The sequence below is a fragment of the Triturus cristatus genome, chromosome 5_2 (genome assembly GCF_964204655.1).
Source record: "Triturus cristatus chromosome 5_2, aTriCri1.1, whole genome shotgun sequence".
Lineage (NCBI taxonomy): Eukaryota > Metazoa > Chordata > Amphibia > Caudata > Salamandridae > Triturus > Triturus cristatus.
This window is the reverse complement of record NC_140588.1, coordinates 632,032,457-632,038,456: the sequence shown is the minus strand read 5'-3', so window position 1 is coordinate 632,038,456 and position 6,000 is coordinate 632,032,457.

Genomic DNA, 6,000 nt, shown 5'->3' with positions numbered 1-6,000 from the left:
GTTGAGGTTCAGGGGTCGCTGGGATCCAGGCTAGGATCACTGGGAGGACTTCCCGAGGGTGTTGGGTCACTCAGGCTCGGGGTGCGGGGGCGGTGTGTTTGTCACTCACGGACTCGGCCAGAGTCAGTTATCTTTGAGCAAATCCCGTGCTCATGGGCGATAAAGTCCTTTTTAGTCGCAAAGGCAAGGCAGGGTCTCTGGGTTTTCGAGGACTGCTGGCTGCGGGATACACCAAGGTTCTGTTGGATGAGTCTATGGTCGGGACAGGCCAGTAGGGTACGGCGCCAAGTCAGTTGGTGTCCTCCTCTTCTTCTCACCGTACGGCTGTTCGGTCCTTCTTCTTCTCGATGCTTCTTTTCCTGAGGAGGCAAGGTTCAAGGTTGCAACTAAATACAAAATTCCAGGGTGTTACAGTTAGGTACACGTCGTGACCAATGGCTCCCTTCCTTGAGGTAGGTACACTCCCTATTATCCCACCCTCCAGTGGAGGGGGAATGAGCCTAACTTGGGTTGACTGCGTACCCCCATCTGCAAGATGGCAGGAACTGAGAGTGGTGCTTCATCTTGCCTCCCCAACCTGAGGGGTGGGGTTGGAAAAGGTGGGCACACCTCTTTTCCAATCTTAGTTTTCCTGTCGATTCTCCCTCCCAATGTGGGGGTCAGAACTGGTTGCCAGTTGCTGGGAGCAGTAAATGGCTGGGGTAGCTCTCAAATGCGGCAGGCCTTTGGAGCTTCCCATTCGTGGACCCCGCCCATCCTGGGGCAGGAGGCTTGGCACCTCGTCCCAGGATATGCTTTGTTTCAGGACCCTGAGAGTGGTAGGCTCTTGACCCAGGGGTCCAGAACCTTGCCATGTGGTGGCAGCTGGAGAGCAAACACTCAGCCAGGAAACTAGCATTTTTTCAGCAGGCATATCTAAGATGCCCTCTGAGTGAATTTTTCATTAAATCCCACACTGGCATCAATGTGGGTTTAATGTGCTGAGAAGTTTGATACCAAATGTCTCAGTTCTCAGTAAACCCATTATGATGCTGTGGAGTTTGTAATGACAAACTCCCATACCATATGCTCATTATGGCATTACTGCACTTACAATATCTAAGAATTGACTTAGTCAATGTAGCGGCATAGGTCTCATGCACCTGTACCCTCACCACTGGTATACCAACTAGAGGGGCGGCTTACCTAGCGCAGAGCAGTGGATTGTAGGCATGACCCACAGGTTTGTGGGCAATGTCGACTCTTCACTTTGTTCTGCACCAAAACATGCAGCATCCAATGGCAGTGTGTGTGTGTGTGTGTGTGTGTGTGTGCGCGCACACAGATGATGCACACAGATCTTTACAGAGGTGTATATGATGCTGTAGTGGTTATTTTAATGCGGAGGTGTATTTGTGTGTGAAAAGTTGTGTGTATGTGGAGGAACCTGTGCGTAAAGATGTATGAGTGTTGAGTTGTATGTTCGGAGAGATGTAGATTTTAAATTTCATGTACCTGGAGTTATTATTAATAATTTGCTACCACCATTTTGCTGTTTCATAGTGCTACAAATAACAGGTGTTACTATTCTCCAATTTATTGATACTCAATTATGTGATCTCAGAAGGATGACCAATGTGTGGGCTCTGCCTGGACTTATCAACAGAGATATCAGAAGTGAGGGCACAACTGTGTATGTTGCCCGATCAGATTCCTTTCCGACAAACCCATTTTGATGTGGGTGGTCAGAAAGGAATCTGAACCGTATTTCCGAATGGCCTCCGACGGGCTCGGAGAGCCCAGCAGCCATTCAGAAATCCTCCATCAATCCCTCAGGTGGCTCTTTCCAGCTGAGGGATTCTGATGGAAGTTTCCCACAGCCTTTCTGTGCCAGCCTTTCCGACACATTAAGGCTGTGGGAATCCTACTTTGGGATCCCCCAGCAAGGTCCTCATTCATGCAAGGCCTCCGAATGGTGGCCTAGGGGGCACTTTTGGTGGCCCCTGTTGATCCCTGCACCCGGTGGCAGGCACCGTGAGGTACCTGCCACAGGGTGCAGGGATGAACTGCACCTCTGCTCTTTGAAATGGAGCATGCATTCCATTCGGAATGCATGCTCACATTGTAAAGAATAGGATTGTGACCCAACAGGGTTCAGTCACATCCTACTTTCTGGGCTTAATCGACGACAGGAGGTCGTTCAGTTCCATTTCCCAAACGATGTTAGATGGACTCCAGTACGTCCGACATCGGAATTGGCCCCTATGTGTATGGACATTTGCAAGGAGGTGTGTTCAAGGAGACATGCAACAAAGCATTTGTGTGCACATAGGTCTAACGATGTATGTGTGTGTGTGTGTGTGTGTGTGTGCGTGTATGAATATATAAATATATGTACAAATAATGGGGGAGGGTATCTCAAGGTATGCAGTTGTACTAGTTGTGCTGGGACCACCATAAGCATCCTCCTGTGTGGCCCATCCAAAAAACACCCTTTGTGGAGACATGTGGAGGGGTCTTTCTTAGTGATTGTGTCTATAATCCTGGAAGGATGTGTGTAGCTTTGCATGTAGGTACCTGTGTAAATGCGTGTATGTGTATATATTTGTGATCTTATGTGTATCCATTTAAGCAAATATAGTGTATGTATGTGCACAGGTGCACATTTAGGTGCCTTTATGTGCATATTTATGTGTGTTTATGAATAGCTGAGTTTGAGGTGAGGGTGTGTTTATGTGTTCACAGGTGTGTGTGTGTGTGTGTGTGTGTGTGTGTGTGTGTGTGTGTGTGGGTGTGTGTGTGTGTGTGTGTGTGCGTGTGTGTGTGTGTGTGTGTGTGTGAACTGAGTGCAGTGTTGTGGCTGAACTTATTATCTGTATTCTGATGGATACTTCTAACAGCAGATTCCTCATCTTTAGAATAATTCCAGGACCAGACTGGTTGTGGATTTTCAGAGGCACTGGCTCCCACACACTGGTAGGTGGCACTGTTGGTCTCTGCAACAGCCTTCCGTTACCCAGGAAGTGATGACGCAGAGCCGCAAATAGGCACCACCTCTGCGTGCTGATGTCTGCACCTTTCTTTCCAGGTGCCATCCTTCCTTGCTGCACTACCAAAAAGGGAGTTAAAGTGCATCAAAACTTTCAGCATGAGGGCATTCTCCTCTGTCAGTCTGGCCCTGTGGTCGCTAAATGCAGTCTTTCTTCCAGGCTGATTTACACACACTCTCTGGGATATGACCAACAAAATCTTGCCTGCTATCTGTGATGAATTCAGAACATCCTGTGCCCAAACAATTCAGGACAAACAAGACGCTGCCACATATGTGTTATGGGCCAGTCTTCACACAAGGGGTTGTGTGGGCCGTGCCATGTGCACCAGTGTCCTGATCAGGGTCAAGACTAGATGTGAGTTATTGGTTTTTCCAGAGGTGTCGAGGTGCCCTTAATGGACAATGTCCTTTGAAAGATCAAAACTCTTTGGAGAAAGGTCGACTCAATTGTAGAATTTCAGCAATACAGAATATTCTAGGGCTACTTATTGGATATGGCCTACTGACAGTGGCAGTCCTTGCAGCCTTTTTCCTTAGCCAGCCCAAACTTTTCTCAGCTCCAAAGGACGTGGTGGCATTGAGGTAGTGGACAAAACCAAGGCAAGCTATATTTTACCTCCTCCTCTGTTGCCACAACTTCCAAGTTGCTTTGATTTCCTCTTGCAATACCATGCAAAGACAGTAGGACGCAGGATTCAATGTTTTCTATCTGGCTGGAAATCCATCACTTCAGATTGGTGGGTGCTACAAATTGCACCAAAGGGTAAGGCCTACCATTCCCACCCGTTCCTACTCAAATGTCACCAGATCATGCAACCTTCCTTTTACTCAAGTCAAGTCTCTATTGGCCAGGGGGATCATTGAGAGGATGCTAGAACTGGAAAAGGATAAGTGGGTTACTCCTACTACTTCCTGGTGACCAAAACCTTAGGTGTTTACGAATGTGTTAGTTGTGCTCAATGCCGTCCATTGTAGATCATAGATACATGTATTCCTGTACTTTAACAACAGGTTGCTCAAGGCAGGCTCACTGCACTCAGTCACAAACTTCCTCCAAATTACAGTTGTCCTTCTTCTGTCCCCGGGTTTTTCCATCAGCAAGCAGAGGTCACATCTGATGTCAACACAGATGATTCCCTTAATAGGTGCCATCCTGAACATAGTGACGTTCAAAGCCTCAACACCCCCCTGCCTTCAACGAGCCCTGGACTTCATGATATGATCCCAATATTTGATCTTAATCCTGGGTGTCTGTGAGGGCATTATTGAGGCTTCTGGAACTGCTGACCTCATGCATTCCTCTGGTTCCGGATGCTTGCTGGCACATCTGGGCCTAGCAGTGGAACCTTCATTTCCAGTGGATGCAACACTGGGCAGTCTGTTGAACAACATCTTCGTCTCAAGGAAGATAACCCAGGATCCTCATTGGTAGTGGGGACCACCAACTTGTCTTGAAGCACACCATGCTCCCTACCGCATCCAAAGCTCACAGTAGTGACAGATACATTGTCTCTCAGTTTGGGTGGACTGGTCTGGGTCCCCGGTGGAACAACTTCTTCATTTCAGTCTCCTGGAGCTCTCTGCCATCCTTGTGACTGTAAAACTCTTTCTCCTGTTCACCTAAGGGAGCTGATGCAGGTCCGAATAGACAATAAAACCTTCATGGGGGACTGCAAAAAGCGGGATGGCATAGCCAGGAGGCACTGTGTCTTTCGTGGTGGCTGGACAAACAGGGTATCTTCCTGGTGGTCAGTCACCTGGTGGGGTTGCTAAAAGACAGGGCTGACAAGCTCAGCAAACATCAGCTGACAGACAACAAATGAAGTCTTCATCCTGGGTTGGCTCAGGACAACTTTGACCAGTGGGGCAGCCCTGGCTGGATACTTTCACCATTGCCAACAACGTGCAGTGTTGAGACTTCCAACTGGGTCCTAAGGGGACCCATTCCAAATTCGGTGAAGCATATGCCTTCTGTACATATTTCCACCATTGCCTCTCCAATGTCAGGTTCTGAAGAAAGACAGGGGGGACCAGACACAAGTCATCTTAATAGCGCGGGAATAGACCAGGATGGAATTGTATCCCAACCTGTGAGCCTGAACATTTTCACACTGATCCAGCTACCTCTTTGGGTGGGCGGGGCTTCTTTCTTAGCAACAGAGCAGGGCCCTTCAACTGAACTACCACAATCTACACATCATCTACACCTCCATAAGTGGAGATTGAGTGGTTGCAACTGACCACTTTTGGCTTGCAATCTAATGTAGTGCATGTGATACTGCTAAAAATATCTATCGGAGTGTTGGGAGAAATGTATGGCCTGGCTCAGGGACCACAAGCTTGATCCACTTACAAACCAAGTTATCATACAGTCTGTTGTTTGTGTTGTCTTTGGCCCAGCAAGGCTGTGTGGTAGGCACATAAGTGCTATATGTCAGTCCTCTAGATCTCTTTATTCTGGCCTGACCAACCCTTTTAATTTGAGGCTCCTGTTGTGAGGAGATTTATGGAAGGTTTGGCACATGTTCCACCAAAGCCCTTCCTTATGCTTTCATGGCACCTTAACATGCTCCTCACACTTCTGAGGTGCACACCTTTCAAGTCTGTGCAAACATGTTCCCTATTGGTCCTTACCATTGAGAAGGTTTTTATCATCCCTTTCCATGCCACGTCAGTGAACTGCTGGTGCTATAAGTGCAACTTCGATGTACCATTTTCTTTACAGACAAATTGGTGCTGAGAATCTGGGCTTCCTTTCTGCCAAAGGTTGTGTTGCCCTCCCACATATGTCTGTCCATCACCCTTCCTGATTTTTACTCTCTGCCAAACCCCTATAAAGAGGAGAGCTCCTAGTGTTACATTGAGTGCACAGAGGAAAACCATGTAGATAACTAGCTCTTCATGGGCTTTGCTGGAGCAAAGAAAGGGTAGGCAGTGCAGTAACTGACCCTGTCCAGGTGTACAGTCCT